The 17,550-nt window shown below is 41.2% G+C and overlaps 1 long non-coding RNA gene across 1 annotated transcript in view; it reads right to left on the minus strand.

Moving 5' to 3' along the window:
- Positions 1-10,716: 10,716 nt before the first annotated feature.
- The window catches only part of LOC309860705, an 85,339-nt gene continuing 78,505 nt past the window's right edge, over positions 10,717-17,550 (minus strand). Inside the window, exon 3 of the long non-coding RNA XR_014309545.1 lies at positions 10,717-10,803. This is a non-coding gene — a long non-coding RNA (uncharacterized lncRNA). The remainder of the gene's footprint in view (positions 10,804-17,550) is intronic.

The raw sequence follows: 17,550 nt of genomic DNA on the forward strand, positions 1-17,550 counted from the left end.
TCTAGCATACAGATAAGCCACAGGTCACTTATCTGTTCACCTACTAACGGGCATTTCAGTCATTTCCAGTTTTGGCTATGATCACCCATGCTCAGATCTCTGTAGGACATGCATTCTTCATTTCTCTTGGGTAAGCCCTGATGAGTTGAGAAGATGGAGCAAATTTTGAAGAAACCAATAAACTTGTCCAAAGCAGTTATACCATTTTACATTCCCACCAGTAGTGAATGAGAACCCAGTTGCTTCACATCCTTACCAACACTTGGTATGGTTAGTCTTTTTAATTTTAGTCATTCTAATAGGTGACTGGTATCATCTTGTGTTTTCAATTTACATTTCCCTAGCAACAAATGATGCTGACTATCTCTCTCATGTGCTTATGTGCCTTCTGTATACCTTTTTGGATGATGGGTCTGTTCAGATCTTTTGCCCACAGTTCAGCAAGGTCTTTTGTGCACAAAATACACAAAAAGCATTTGTGAGTGCTTTAAGTATTCTGCATATAAGTCCTTCATCAGATACAGATTTGCATGTATTTTCTCCCAGTGTGTGATTTGTTTTTCATTCTTTCAACAGTGTCTTCCAAGTGCATAAGTTTTTCATTTTAATGAAATCCAATTTACCAGTTTCTTCTTTTAAGGACTGTGTTTTGGTGTCACAGCTAAGAAATCTCTGACTAACTCAAAATTGCAAGGGATTCCACTTATGTTTTCTTCTAGATGTTTTATAATCTTGGGTTTTGTGGTTAAGTCTGTGATCCACTTTGAGTTTCTGTTTGTACATGGTGTAAGTTGTGGATTGAACATATTTATCTCCTTGTATATGAATGTCCAATTTTTGAAAAGGCTACTCTTTATACAAAATTATCATTACACTTTGTCAAAAATCAGCTGTCCATGTATATGGTGGGTCTATTTCCATGCTCCCTGTCCTGTTCCATTGAGCTAGCATTTGCCAGTCTTTATACCAATAACTCCATGCTTTGATTACCATAGCTATATATTAAGTCTTAAAATGTGATTGTGAGTCTCTCAACTTTGTGCTTTTTGTCAAAGTTGTTTTGTCTATGTTACATCCTTTGCATTTACATGTGAGCTTTTTTAGTCTAGCTGACACGCTGTGTTACATTGCTTCATTTGTAACATAGTGATTTGATAACTTTATGTTATGCTGTGCTCACCCCAAGTATAGCTACCATCTGTCACCATACAACATTACTACAATACCACCAACTCTATTCTCTGTGCTGTACCCCTCATCCCCATGACTTATTCTATAGCTGGAAGCCTGTGTCTCTCACTCTCCTTCACCATTCTGCCTCTGCCCCCATTTCCCTCCCCTCTGGCAATCATCCGATTGTTCTCTTTTTATAAGTCTGATTCTGCTTCTCATTTTTTTGTTTACTCATTTGTTTTGGTTTTTACATTCCATGCATCAGTGAAATCATGATATTTGTCTTTCTCTGACTGACTGACTTCACAAAGCATAATACACTCCAGGTCCATCCACATTGTAATCAATGGCAAGAGCTCATCCTTTTCTATGGCCGAATAATAGTGTATGTATATATATCCCATATCTTCTTTATCCATTTACCTATTGATAGACACTTGGGCTACTTCCATATCTTGGCTATTGCAAATAATGCTGTCATAAACATGGGGGTGCATATATCTTTCCTTCGAATTAATGTTTTTGTTTTCTTTGGGTAAACTGCCCAGTAGTGAAATTACTGAATCATGTGACATTTCTATTTTTTTAAGGTTTTATTTATTTATTGAGAGAAACAGAGATCATAAGTAGGCAGAGAGGCAGACAGAAAGAGAGGGGAAGTGGTCTCCCCGCCGAGCAGAGAGCCCGATGCGGGGCTCAATCCCAGGACCCTGGAATCATGACCTGAGTCAAAGGCAGAGGCTTAACCGACTAAGCCACCCAGGTGCCCCGACATTTCTATTTTTTTTTTTAAGATTTTATTTATGTATTTGACAGGCAGAGATTACAAGTAGGCAGTGAGAGAGAGAGGAGGAAGCAGGCTCCCCGCTGAGCAGAGAGCTCGATGCAGAGCTCGATCCCAGGACCCTGGGACCATGACCTGATCTGAAAGCAGAAGCTTTAACCCACTGAACCACCTAGGTGCCCCCCGACATTTCTATTTTTAACCTTTCGAGGAACCTCCATATTGCTTTCCATAGTGGTTATACCAATTTACCCTCCTATCAACAGTGCACCAGGGTTCCCTCTTCTCCACATCCTCACCAATGCTTGCTATTTATCTTTTTTGATTCTAGCCATTCTGACAGGTGTAAGCTAGTATTTCACTGTGGTTTTGATTTGCATTTCCATGATGATTAGTGATGTTGAGACTCTTTTCATGTGTCTATTGGCCATCTGTATGTCTTCCCTAAAAAAAAAAGTCTATTCAAGTCCTCTGATGATTTTTAAATCAGATTACTTAGGGTTTCTGTTGGTGTTGTATTACATAAATTCTTCATACATTTTGGATATTAATCCCATATCAGATAGATAATTTGTAAATGTCTTCTTCCAATCATTAGGTTGCCGTTAACACTTTGTTGATGGTTTCTTTCATAGTGTAAAAGCTTTTTATTTTGGGGTAATCCCAGTAACTTGTTTTTGCTTTTGTTTCCCTTGCCTGAGGAGACATCTACAAAAATGTTGCTATGGCCTGTGTCAAAGAAATTACTGCCTGTGTTCTTTTTCAGGAGCTTTATGGTTTTAGGTTTCACATTTAGGTCTCTAACCAATTTTGAATTTATTTTTGTGTATGGTGTATGAAAGTGATCCAGTTTCATTTTTTTGCATGTGGCTATCCAGTTTGTCCAACACTATTAATCTGAGACTGCATTTTTCCCATTGTATATTCTTGCCTCCTATGTCATAAGTTAATTGACTGTAAAAACATGGGTTTATTTCTAGGCTCTCTTTTTTGTATATGTGAGTTTAAGAATTAGCTTGCTAACTACTGAGATTATGATCAGGATTGCACTGCATCTACAGATCAATTTGGGAACAACTGGTATCTTAACAACACTGAGTAGTTTACTCATGAATGTGATGTATCTCTCTCTCCAACTACTTAACGTGTTCTTTAATTTCTCTCAGCATAGTGTTACTGTTTTCAGTGTGCAGGTCTTTCCCATCTTTTGTTAGGTTTATCCCTAAGTATTTCATTTTCTGATGCTATTTATTGGGATATTTTACTCAAATTTCTGATTTTTCCTTGCTAGTATATAGGAATATAATAGAATGTTTTATATATATATATATATATATATATATATATATATATATATATATTTTTTTTTTTTTTTTTTTTAAAGATTTTATTTATTTATTTGTGAGAGAGAGAGAGTGAGAGCGAGCACAGGCAGACAGAGTGGAAGGCAGAGTCAGAGGGAGAAGCAGGCTCCCTGCGGAGCAAGGAGCCCGATATGGGACTCGATCCCAGGACGCTGGGATCATGACCTGAGCCGAAGGCAGCTGCTTAACCAACTGAGCCACCCAGGCGTCCCTAGAATGTTTTATATTGATCTTATATCTACAAACTTTCTTTTTCTTTTTCAAGATTTTATTTGAGAGGCTGAGGGAGCAAGAGAATATGAGCAGGGGAAGGAGCAGAGGGACAGGGGGAAGCAAATTCTCCGATGAGCAGGAAGCCCAAGGTGGTGCTGGGTTCTGGGACTCCAACACCATGACTTGAGCCAAAGGCACATACCTAACCAACTGAGCCACCCAGGCACCCCAGATCTTACAAACTTTCTAAATTTATTAGTCCTAGCAGCTTTTCTTTTTGTTTGGAATCTATCTGTTTTTCTAGAGTTTCTCATTTTGTCTGGGAATATTGATAGTCTTCCTTCTTCCTTTTTAATCCACTTTTATTCATTCATTCATGCAACGCATTCATTCACTGATTTCTGTTCTTACTGCACTCTTTAGAACCTCCTGTAAAATGTGTAATGGAGAATGAATAGACACCCTTGATGTTTTCCTAATTTTATTCCTATAGATTATTTTTAAAAGCACTTTTTAAAGTAGAAAGAAGGAAAATAAAAGAAGCAGGTTAAAACTATTCAAGTGAAGAGTTAAGAGGGAAAAAAAGACTAGGGCAAGGGAAGAACTAGCAGATGGAGGCTGGATTTAAGTAGATTTTGTGGGCAGAACAGGCACTGTTCCAGTCTTGGGAGAATCTGATGGAGGTAAACAGCACTTGTAATCTCCATAGCTAGACATCAGTGCAGGCAAGCTGGAAGACAGATGACCACAACCTGACAGCCCTAGTGATCAGGGATTTGTTCCTCCCATGCACTCTGCATCATAATGGTGGAAACCACATTTTAATACTCATGGTAATGATTTATTTATCAGTCAGTGAGATTGAAAATATACCTCAAATGCTATATCTACTTCATTACAATCTCTAGGTTGTGAGGACCTGACCCAACTTATGGACATTACTATTAAGTAAAAACACATCTTTTTAAAGTGACCCAGAAGAAAGCAAACTTACCCAAGCTTCCAAGGCAACACGAACTTATTTCTTAGTCAACAAAGCTTGATTATTGATTAGTTTTTCCCAGTATTTTGTATGATAGTACCCCATGAAACACAAGTTGAGTTTAAAGTAATTCTGCTTGGAACTGAATAATAACTTCTCAAAATAGAGGCAAAGCCTCATGTGCATTTTTGGGATTTTGTTGTAAACATCTGTTTATATTATGATATGTGAATTCAATCATCAGTTTATATACACATATTCAAGTGAGCCTGGGAACAAAAAGAGCACTCAACCAGGAGCCAAGAGCTTTGTATTCTAAGTTCATCAGACTGTTAAAAAAATACATGGAACAAATACAGAGAGGCACACTTGTGCAGTGGGAAAGAACACTGGAGTCTTTCAAGTTAAGAGAGAGATGATGACTCTAAGAAGGGGTCACAGCTATACGGAAGAGTCACAGAAGTGAGATCTGAGAGCTAGAGCAGGGCCAAGGAACCTGGGCTCTATAGCAGGGGAGACCTAGGTTTTCACCCTGGTCCTAGCACTTCCTTGCTGGGCTCAATTACATTCTTCAATTCTCTTGCATTTGCTTCTCATTCTTTAAGTTGGGGTTACAGTAGAGTCTGCTACACTGGGGTTTTATGTGGCTTAAGTGATGCCATGAACATGTACTCTTCATAAATATTCCTGGCTTATAAAAGTATAGTCCGATAACATTATGACTGGGATGATTTCATTCATTCCACAAATATTTATTGAGCCCCCACTTATGTGCCACCACTGTTTTAGGCAGTTAGGATACATTAGTGATCAAAACAGAGGAAAAAAAAACCCTCTGCCTTCATGGTGCTTCCAGTCTGCTGGGGGTGATAGAGAGTGAACATAACAAAGAAGTAAATGGTACAGGGTGGTTACAAGTGTGAAGAGCAAAGAGCAAAGAGATAAAGCAAGTAAGGTATTATGGGGCTTGGGAGTGGTGGAGTGGCTGTTATCATAATAAATGGGATGGTCAAGGCAAACCTCATTGAGAAGGTCACATCTGAGAAAAGATCCAGCGGGAGAAGTGTAGGGGAGTCAGCTGTGTAGGGAGAACATTTTAGGCAGAGGGAACAGCAGGGTGAGACCCTAAGATGGTGGCATGTCTGGTGTGTTTAAAGAGCGGGGATTCTCGGGGGAGGGAAAGGCCTGTAAAGGATGAGGTTATGGGCCAGGCTATTAGAGCTCCGGGGACCTGCTGAGAATGCAGGTTTTTACTCTGAGTGAAATAGGAAGCCATTGGAAAGTCTGGCAGAGAGGAGTAACCTGATCTAATTTATGTTTGAAAGGCTCCTCCACCTATAAATTGAGAATAGAATAACAGGGGTGCCAGTGAGAAGACTAGTGCAGTAAAACAGGGGAGGTGGTGCTCACGCAGATGCACGGTAGTAACAGGAGAAGTGATGAGTAGTACTTTGAAGACAGAAGCAGGAGGATATCTGGAAGAACTGGAAGAGAAAGTGAAGAATCAGTATGACATCGAGGTTTTCAGCCTCAGTAAGGGGAAGGCTGAACCTGCCATCAGTGAGACAGAACACAGATTTTGGGCCAGATCAGGAGTTCAACTTGAGGCATGTTACACTGGAGACATCTACTAGCCATGAGTATCCGTTTTTGTGATGCTCAAATGAAATAAAGTATATAATTTGGACAATCTATATAAGAAAGAGACAGATGGGGTAGGTTGTTTGGAGAGAATTTGCTTGCAGGGAATTTACCTTCAGGCCAGAGAATGTGAGGTCACTATTTTAATTTTATTGTCTATTCACCTGCTTTCTCTATCTTTTTATTTTTTAATTTTTTTTATTTTTAAAAAAATTTTTTTGCTTGTTTGTTTATTTGACAGACAGAGATTACAAGTAGACAGAGAGTCAGGCAGAGAGAGAGAGAGAGAGGGAAGCAGGCTCCCTGCTGAGCAGAGAGCCCGATGCAGGACTCGATCCCAGGACCCTGAGATCATGACCTGAGCCGAAGGCAGCGGCTTAACCCACTGAGCCACCCAGGCGCCCCATCTATCTTTTGTCACTGTTTATACTTAAAAGCATTTAAAATTGTATGAAGGACTCCTAAATTTTCTAATTGACCAGTCACATTTCATCTAAAATGTATATTCCAACCTTATTTCCAAATATGAAAGATGCAAGAGTGAAGTTTGGCTGTCATCTGGCTGGTGATAGTGGAAATCCTGGACCGCTTGACAGCTTACCCCTGCCCCCAAATTCAGCCATTACTACAAATACCATCACATAATTGTCTTACACCTAGACTGAGCCAGGCACAACGTAAAAACACCATTTCCTTTCTTCTACTCTCTCTCCATACTCTGCTGTTCTTTAAACTCTTCCTATGCCTCCTCTTACCATACCCCCTTCAATATGCTGTGTTGGGTCTATTGTGGGACAGGGTCTCACTGAGTCATCCATGGAGAGGCCTACTATGTGCCATGTTCTAGAAACGTGGGATTTAGGTTCAACTCACTGTAGATGGAGATAATTACGTATCTGCAAAACCTGGTTTCACAAAGATCATGTTTGTCTTGGTCCACTTTAGGCTGCTCATCAAGAAGGAAGCACTGCAAAGCACGTTAGATGAGGCAAACCTATTGTATCAGCCACACAGGTTATCTGAAAAAGTGACCAGTCGCCTGGAGTTTCCTGACTGCTACTGAGGACTTCCCACCTGGGCAAGAAGAAATAGTACAGTGATCTTTATGGTGCTTTCCCACAGAAGTGCTGATAACAAACTGCCATTGAGCCTTGTTTTCTTGGAGACGGCAGATGTTTGTGTTTGTGATTCATATTATCAAGAATCAAGGAGATACCTTTCTATCCCTCATGCCCTTTTCCTATAAACCGTTCTTCTGAAGGGAAGATGGAAGGCTCTGGGGAGCTACCCAGGGGAGCTATAATGCCACTGCTTTATTTCTCCTCCACTATGCACTTGTTTAAATATACCAAATCACCTTAAAACTCAATTTCTGACTGACTTGTAGCTTACCAAAAAAAAAAAAAAAAAAAAGTTTTTTGATATTGTTCATAAGATACGTGGACTGAAGAAAGTGATAAAAGTCCTAATGAAGTTTATCCTGAGATTCAAAAGAATGAGGAAATATGATTCCTAGCTGAAAAGCCAAACTGTTCTTTTGAAATCTAGTTAGGGGTGGAGGAAAACATCGATACTTTGCTTCAGTGCCTTAGTACTTAGAAGAGATATATTGGGCTCTATAATTTAACTGCCAAATTCAACATTCATATCCATCTGGACATTTTTAAAAGGATCCTTGAGCCAGTGAGAATTGGCAGTTGGCTGTATAATCACACCTGCATATGGCACAGGAGGTTTTTAATGGGCAACAGTCAGAGCAAGAAAGTACTGCATGATAAGCATTCATTGAGAACCCACGTTTAAACATGTTTGCACATGTGAGTAATTATATTTTAGAGCTCTCAGTTAACAAGACTTTGTTCTTTCTTCCCTACAAATCAAATTAGTTGGGGACGTAGTTCATTTTGAAATTGTTTGGAAAATGTTTTGGTGTTCTAAATTTCCTTTGTACTAAACTTTTGCAAAGTTAAAAGGCAAGCCACAAACCTCCATAACCAGTGAAACCAAAATGCATAAAACCAACAACAGATTAAACATGATAAACACACACTAAATAAGAAGGAGAGTGTAAATAAAGCTTGTGTCTCTAAGTATGTCAACCTCCCATGTGGGATTTAGGTTCAACTCACTGTAGATGGAGATAATTACGTATCTGCAAAACCTGGTTTCACAAAGATCATGTTTATCTTGGTCCACTTTAGGCTGCCAGGTCTCTCTTCCCATCTCCCTTGTAAATGCAAGTCTAACTGCAATAAACCAGCAACATCTGGGAGTGAAGCTGAAGTATTCTGGGGGCTACTCTTTGAGATGATTGTCAAAGAGAGATCAAATGTAATGGGGAAGGAAGTCCCCTATTTGGAGATCCCAAGTAGGAAACTGTCATGACCCACTTACTCTGGTACACAGTGCCCAGTCTGGCAAAGGCAATGAGATAATCTAAAACAAACAAACAAACAAACAAAAACCCACTTGAGATGGTCTTATTATGGACAGCCTACTAACCGTAGTTACTCTGCTTCTTTAGAATAAAAACTGTGTGAAAATCCCATAAAGAATGGTCATTCATCCCTATGTAGGAGATTCTATCCTAAACAGCTTTTGGGGAATGGTTTAATAACTTCCAAGCACCAATCTAGAAGGAAACACCTAAGAACACTTGGAAAATTCTAAATTATATTTAAGATACAGGGTGGGGGCCTATAGGCAACTTTTTTCTTATATGTGTAGGGAGTCTGTGACTGCTTTGGTCGTGCTGGGCATTTCCTCTTCCACACCCTCCCCTTCTCCTGCTTTCTATCTCCCCATCTGTCTCTTGGCTGGACCATCAGTTTCTGACACCAAAAGAAATTATAACCCTTTGTGTGTAGAAAATACTCTTGAAAAATCAGAGATGCCTAATATAAAAAAAGTGGTCATCACAAATATCATTTGAAAATAAAATTGTGTTGCTTACTCAACTTGGTCCTCTCTTTGGTAGATACAAAGCAGATCTATGATTTTATAGAACAAGACTCATGTTTGCTTTTGACTCCTGAAATAAGTGGAAAAAGCCATTTCCTATCTTTCAGCCATCAGTAAAGGAATCACTCTTGCCTTTCCAAATGGGAAGGACTTTTCAGACTTGGATGGGGCAAGTGTCAGTACACCAAGACTGTATATTTATCACAAATATGACCTGAACACTCAAGCCTGGGAGGGATGCATACTGTGGGAAGGGTGGGGATAACATTTAGAAAGAGAGCTATTCCTAATGAGGATCCTAAGTTTGGGCCCCACAGTAGTTTTCTTATGACTAATTTTTGTTTCTGATGGACAAAAATCCAATTTTTAAATGAAAAGAAAAGGGCTCACATTACACAAAACATAGCTCAATTCAGGCACTATCAAGGACAAATTCTGACCTTACAGAGATGGATCAGTGAGAATTCACTAGCAGATAATGAAACCACTCAAGCTGTTTTAAGTGGTAAAGGATTTAAAAGGAATTAAATGCTTACAAAATGGGTAGAAGGGCTCTAAGCTGACTTTTGCTTAGATGATTTGTAGAATAATACTGAAAAAGCTGGTCAGCAGGACAGCTATTCCACATCGTCACCAGATGCCTAAGGAAATCAGGGAGCTTCTGTTCCCACTGTAGGCTCTAGATTTCCTGCATCTCCACTCAGTTCAATGCCAGTAAAATGGATCCCCTACCTCCTGATGTCTGGGAAACTAGGGGTGAACAGTGGGGACCATTAACTGCTTCCACAGAAAAACCATAACTGCATAGTAACACAGAGTCAGACTATTTCATGAATGCCTTTTGAATCATGCCCAGATATTAATTACTTGGCAGAAGTTAGGTCATCTGAAAACCTAAAATACTTGGGAGAAATAGAATATTTAGTTTTCCAGTCTCTAGCATGACATAAGGCCATGGTTCTCATACTTTGCTGCAGATGAGAACTATGTGGGGAAACTTTAAGAATCCAAACACCCAGACTACATGTCACAGCTAGTCAATTTAAATCTCTGGTTTTTTTTTTTTTTTTTTTTGGTGATTCTGATGCACAGCCTGTGTTGAACAAAACACAAGGCATGGCTTTTCAAACTTCCCTGGACATACAAATATTCTGGGTACTTTGTAAAAAGGGGAGAATCTGCTTCAGTTAGTCAGAGTTGGGGTCCAGTATTCGGTATTTTCACAAGTACTCTGGGGATCTAATACTTTTGCCCAAGACGTTGTGAGAAGCAGAGTGGTACTACAGCAGCCCTTAAATGTTAGTGTGTGTTGGAATCACCAGAGAGTTTGTTAGAATACACATGGCCAGGAGTTTACGATTCAGTACGTCTGAAATGGGGCCAGAGATTCTGAATTCCTACCAAGTTCTTGGGTGATGATACTGAAGCTGCTGTTCAGGAGACCACAGTACTATGGATACCACTAAGGGAGCCGATCACACCATCTGTAACAGATGGCCACCACGTGGAGTTTCTAATGAATTCAAAGGGATTATATTCCATTTAGATCCAACTGATTGAGAGGGACTCAGAGGAGAAAGTGAAATGCAATTACTTACACCAAATCGAGCTACCTTTATCTGTCTTCCTTCCATACATGGAATTCTCGGTGAGGTATCTGGAACGACCTCACAGGAACATGCTACCTGGATGGCAGACATGAGGACAAGAAAAGAGAGAATATTCATTTTCTAGATCTCAGTAAACAGATGGGGCTGTGTATCTCCACATTTCCTCTTTGGAGGATCAGAGGAAAATATCTAAATGTTAGACATAGGGCAGAAGTAAACAATCAACAGCTCACGTAGTTCCCATGGAAGAGGTCACAAGTGACATCTTCTTACTGCTAGTTCACTAGACACAAATCAAATGCGGGGAGGGGAGGGGTGTCTTTACTGTGATGCAGTTTGGTGGTTAAATTTTATCTCTGGAGGGAGTGCCTCATCAACCAACAGCTTTTAAAAACAGCCTTATTATAAGCTAAGGCAATAATAATCTTCAAACAATGTGTTTGTAACTTACCATATCAGATAGAATTTCACTTAAAATCATGGTTTGGGTTCATTACTTATACTTCATTAGGATATCTCCCACCTCCCCGTATTCACTCCTTCTAACCCACATTCACAGGGTACTTGTGAACTTGAAAATGGAGGTTAAATATCTCACTCATCGTTACCACATGAGACAAATGAACCTGAAAATATCATGACTTCCATTTATTGAGGAATGAAGATAATTAGGCACCTGGACTTAAATGAAATGTAACAACCTCCATTAAAAGAGGAGGAAAGAACTCCATAAGAGAAGTTGGCTAGTAGTTTCTGACTTTTTCTTGAGTTTCAACTCAAAATGAATTATAATATTGAGCACTTGCCCCCACTGGTTCAAAGCATTTTCTAAAACAGTAGTAGAGAATCTGTCAAAATTACTGAGATACATAGTATATTTCTAAGCCTTAGGAATGCAAAGAAACATGTGACAGTGAGCTGCTTTTACTCATTTTTACACTCCTGACATTGAACGAGAGGGTTTTCTTTTTCTCTCACAGCAACCAATTCTCTGATTGTCCAGACACCAACTGGGCATCCAACAATTCAATTAAATCCTGACACTAACTACCCAGAGCTAGCACAGACCCCACGTGTTAAGGGCTTAGTCCCAGCAGACTAGTCCCAAAAGACTAGTCTTGCACCAGCCATGCATCCCAGGACTTCCATATTTCAGACCAGTTATAAATTGGGATTTTCCACAACTTTTTCCCTCAGGTTCACTAATTTGTTACTATGGTTTACAGAACTCAGGAACATACTATGCTTGCATTTACCAGTTTTTTATAAAGGGTACAACTCAGGAAGAGCCAAGTGGAAGATATTTATGGGGCAAGGCATGGAGGAGCGTGCACAAAGCTTCTATCCCCTCTTCACATGTTTTGTCCTCCCACGTGTTAATGTGCTGACCAACTGTGAAGCTCCTCAAATCTCATCAGTTAGGGGTTTTTGAAAAGCTTCCCTTAGGTAGGCATGATTGATTCAATCATTGGCCACTGGTGACTAACTTAATCTATAGCTCCTCAGAACAAAAGATGTTCCCATCACCCTTATCACTTAGGGAATTAAAAGGGCTTTGGGGACTCTGTGTCAGAAACTGGTGACAAAGGTCAAATACCTTATCATGCTATCATAAAGGTGTAGAGACCCTGAAAGTCTTGCAACAAGCTGTGGAGGTAGGACATGGGACAAAATATAACTAGCAATACAACAAAGCACCATCTTTGAGTATTGCAGACTCAAAGCATTACAAGCATTTAGAAAAAAGAGGGTTCAATTACCAAGGGCAAAATCAGCTTGTACCAACCCAAACTCCACAGTGGCTGTGGAGGCTCCTGCACTAACGCTGTGTCAGGAAAGGCACAGCCGCACAAAAAGAAAACCCCTGCAGCCAGTTTAGTTTGGTTTGATTTGGCTTGATCTGGGGACCAGTGGGGAAAAAGGAGAGAGTGAATTTAGGAATGGAAGGTGCGGGGAGGGGTGCTTAAGAAATAGTAGATGATTGACATTGGGGATATTGGCTTGCCTTCCTACTCACAGTGAAGACTCGCCTATAAGCCCCTAGACAAACCCTAACCTACAATTTGGCACCAATACGGAGATAACACAGAAGTAATAGTGCTGGGGAAGGCAGCAGGAGGAAAAATGATGCAAGAGCATTTCAGCACACCACACTCTGTGTGGGATGTGAGGGGGCCCAAGAAATCTTTGGTTCCCCATGAGGAGATGCTGACGTTCTGAGAGAAACCATAGAATGGCAAAGGTTCAGGGAAAGATGGAAGATGCCTCTGTGGGCAGGAAACCCACAATGGCTCCAAGACCATGAGTGTTAAAAGAACACTTCAAAAAACCAAAGGGGCCAGTCATACCTCAGCAGGAACCCACCCAATGGGTAGACCAGCCTGGCCACTCCTGCTGCAGAGACCAGCAAAAATCCAAACGTCACAGCAAAGGTTTTATTAGGGCAGAAAATTTCAAGAAGGTCAGAGAAGAATACAGGAGTCTTCTATTATTCTAAGAGAAAATACAGTTGGGTGTTTGGATACAGGGTTCATCCAAATAAAAGTAAAAACTGAAGTCATACTAACAAAAGAAATCTCAGAGGAGTAGGATAATAGGAGCCACTCATATGAGAAGAAGCCCCATGGCTGTTAAAGATGGAGAGATGACCATGATATGTTTTCACTCCATTTTGCTGTAGAAAGGGACACTCAAAGGCAGAGACAGCATTTTGTGATTCATAAAAGATGTTGATGAAAGATATTTCTAATGCTACCCAAAACCTGTTGCCAATTCACTATTCACACATCAGATGCTGAGAGTTGTTATTGACACCATGTGGCAAGAAAATTCCGTTGAAAAAATTCTGAATTTTGTCACTGTATCATCCATTAACAATTATTAAAGAGAGACAGCAGAGAGGCTTCAGATGGAGATAAATGTGCGCACTGCAAACAAGGAAGAAGAGAGCTTTATGAAAAAGTGAGTCGTCAACAAGGCTGAATCCAGTGAAGCCTGAAGTCGAAGCTAAGGCCTTATAAGGGACAGAGGTAAAAGAATCCAGAATTTAAAAAAAAAAAATGAGGTGGGGAGGGGGGAAGAACAGAGGAAGGAAGGTGTTACTAGTCCAAGGAGAAATTTTCCAATAAAAAAGAAAGATTTCAAAGGTCTTAGAGAAGTTTTTGAATCATCCATCATTTGCTGTATTTTGTTTTTTGTGGATTCCCACTAAGTTGGGAAAATCTGCTCCCTATTTATGACAAAGAGGAAAGAAGGAATTGTAGGAGAAATGATGAAGGATTTAAGAGAAAGAGGGGTGGGCACAGAGCAGCGGAGCCCTGGGAGGGAAGGAAGGGCTCAGGAGGTGGGGAGGGATGCAGGGGTTCGTCTCTAAAACAGCAGAAGTGGGCAGCACGAGGAAGTCCCGACCACAAACTGTGGACAGGGGAACGAGGCAGTCATTGCTCAGAGCATGGTTTCTCAACCTTAGCACTGTGAGCATGTTGGGCTAGATGATTCTTTGCTGTGGCACAGCTGGCCTGTGCAGGGTGTTCAGCAGCATCCCTGACCCCTGCCTGTTGGATGCCAGTAGCAGGTATGACAATCACAAAGCCTCCAGACATTACCCAATGTCTTCTGAGGAAGACAGGCAACACCACCCTCGGTGGACAACCACCGGGTTAGAGAGACCAGGTGGTAGCACCAAGGTGAGGAAGCTGCTGCATGTCCCAGAGGCCTCAAACCTCCAAGAGGTGAGTCCACACAGGAGAAAGAGGAATGCGTGTGTGCAGGACACTGGTATAAATACTGGGGCCTGGGTTACGGGGATGGAGAAGGGGTTAAGTCCCATTAGAAAACCCTCGCTTCGCTCCCGCTTCAGCTGTCTCAAAGCAGCAAGGTCACATGAACTGGTTAGAAAAATTCACTACCTTCCTAGAGAGGAGGTCATAAATCTCACAAAATCCCCATCACGGTTACATATGCTGTGGTAGGTGAGCTTTAAGGGGACACAACCCTGGTTTTGTAAAATCACAGTCTATTTGTTAGGTTCAAAAGCCTTGTGGGAAGTTTATAGTGAATTACTGCAGCTGCTGACTTTTAAAACTGCGCCTGAAAAGGCTACAGGGGTACACCATGCCACACGGTGGGTCTACATAATCTCTTTAATATGCCAGGGCCACTGTGTCGGATGTCACAGAATGGGGGGTGTGGTTGCCAGGCCCAGGGGCCAAGTGTGCTAAGTCTCCATGTTCCCAAGGAAGTTCTGTGGGATAGAGATGGGAAGACATAAACAAACTGCAGATTCTAGAAACCCTGGCTTCTGAATTACACTGGGAAGAATAATAAGTTTGCCACTGGCAAGTGTAAGCTTCTTGCTTTGTGCCAAGGAGCAGTCTCCCTCAAACCATCCTTATCTCTAGGCCCCACTGCCACAGGATTGGTAGCAGTGAGTAATGGGTGCAGTTTTTCTCCACATAGTAGGTGCCTTCAGGAGCAAAGCTACAGATACTTTTCCCTGCCTCAGTGACACATAGAATAGGTTTAAGAATCTTATCCTGGCCGTGGACATAGCCATCTATGCTATTATCTAGTTAGAAATACACTTAGACATTGATCGTCAAGCCAACGACATAAGATGGGGAACATGTCCTGAGAAAGTGGAGTGGAATCGCCACTCTCTTGGTGATTCTGGTCAAAGGAAGTTTGCTGTCTACTTCTATGGAAGAAAATACCTCCAAGAAATGAAACAGAGCTCTGGGAAAAAACTGTGTCTTCCTTTTACCAAGCTTCTCTGAACTGTTGCTTAGAAAGAGACTTTGTATTTCTAGAATTGTCATCTCATTATCCCCCTCACAATATGAAAATAACCTCTTCTGAAGATATAAGGATGAGCGGTGTAGGGAACGTATCACTGGAGGAACTCATTCTCTGAGTCGTTCATTTGACCTCTACCAACCGAGCACCTGGCGGCATGTCCTGCTCAGTGGATGAATAAGGAATGTTTCAACTATCCTGGATGGTGGCAGGAAGGTGTGGTGCTGACCATCACTTTACTTTGAAAAGGTGTTTGTCCCTAGGCTTCTTTTATCTATAAAACAGAGGGCAAGTCCTCACCATCTTAAAGCCTATTCTACCTTAAAGCCCCAAATGATGAGTCAGCCTGTAGCAGTGCCAAGTTTGGCCTATGCTATGACCTGAACTGTATCCTGATCTCCCAACGTGCACTCCCCACGCTCCCACCTCCCTATCCCCCACTGTCCTACCCCCCCCCCCCCCCGCCTCATTCCCTGCCACAGTATCCAAACATTTGTGCTTTAGTCTTAATTTTTAGTACATCAGAATGTGACTATATTTGGAAATGTTATTTACAGAAGTGATTGTGTTAAAATGAAGATGTTAGGGGGGTGCCTGGGTGGTTCAGTGGATTAAGCCTCTGCCTTCAGCTCAGGTAATGACTTCAGGTTCCTGGGATTGAGCCCTGCGTCAGGCTTTCTGCTTAGCGGGGAGCCTGTTTCCCCCCTCCCATCGCCTGCCTCTCTGACTACTTGGAATCTTGGTCATATAAATAAATAAAATCTCAAAAAAAAAAAAAAAGATGAAGATGTTAGGGTAGACTCTAATCCAATATGACTGGTGTCCTTATAAAAAGAAGAGTTGGGGGGGGGGTACCTGGGTTCAGTCGTTAAGTGTCTGCCTTCAACTCAGGTCATGATCCTAGGGTCCTGGGATCTAGCCCCACATCGGGCTCCCTGCTCAGCGGGAAGCCTGCTTCTCCCTCTCCCACTTCCGCTCCTTGTGTTCCCTCTCTCAGTATGTCTCTCTCTGTCAAATAAATAAATAAAATCTTTAAAAAAAAAGAAGAAGAAGAAGAGTTGGGGGACACAGATGAATACAGACAGAAGACCATGTGAAACCTGGAGAAGTCAGCCATCTGTAAGCCAGGGAGAAGAGCCTCAGAAGGAACCAGTCCCACCCATATCTTTGTCTCTCATACTTCTAACCTCCACAACTGTGGGAAAATACATTTCTATTGCTTAAGCCACTGGGTCTGTGGTATTTTGTAATGACAGCCCCAGCAAACTAACACAGTCTATATTAAGATCACTCAGAAACACTTACTTGAAGATACACAGGCTTGGTCCTAACCTGACAAACTGAATGAGATTGTCCAGGTATTTGGGCCCTGGCTAGATAAAAAACTTGAGAGTGGCCTAGTGATACATATGATGTCACTGAAGTAGAGATCCACTGGGCTACAGAATTAGTGAAGCATCAGTCTGCTCACCCTATTGATATCCTTCCTCTTTGCAGATGCATTACTTACTCTCATGGACATGATAAGTGAACCATCACCTCCTATCAGCTCTGTGGGAAATCCAGAGATCAAGAGGCCAGCCTTCTAGGGATGTCCCCTGTCACAGGTCTTCCAACCTCTTCATGTCTCAGTAGGTTTCCTTCTGAACAAGGCAGAAAAACAGTCCACTGTCTGCTTCATAGGGATATTTTGAAATTTAATTACAAAATGCTTGTTAGAACTTTCCAGGAGGCTTTTTGATGAAACAAATTCCCTGACTACAAAGTATTGTTTATTATGGAGCACAGCCTAGAGGCACTGCAGTCTCCAACAAAGCCTAACTCCTTTTTTATGCAAATTAAGCACCACTTTAATCTACCTAGCAAATAACTGTGCTCTGAGAGGTTGAGTCAGGGGCTCTGTGGGTATCCTTGCTACTTCCAATTCCTCTCTACTTTACACCTCAGCTGTGTTAGTGTGTTCCTAGTCAAAAAATCCTACAGGTATAATCTCACATTAATGACCTTCTTGACACTTGTGTGTTACTA

Source organism: Mustela nivalis (assembly GCF_964662115.1).
Source record: "Mustela nivalis genome assembly, chromosome: 3".
Lineage (NCBI taxonomy): Eukaryota > Metazoa > Chordata > Mammalia > Carnivora > Mustelidae > Mustela > Mustela nivalis.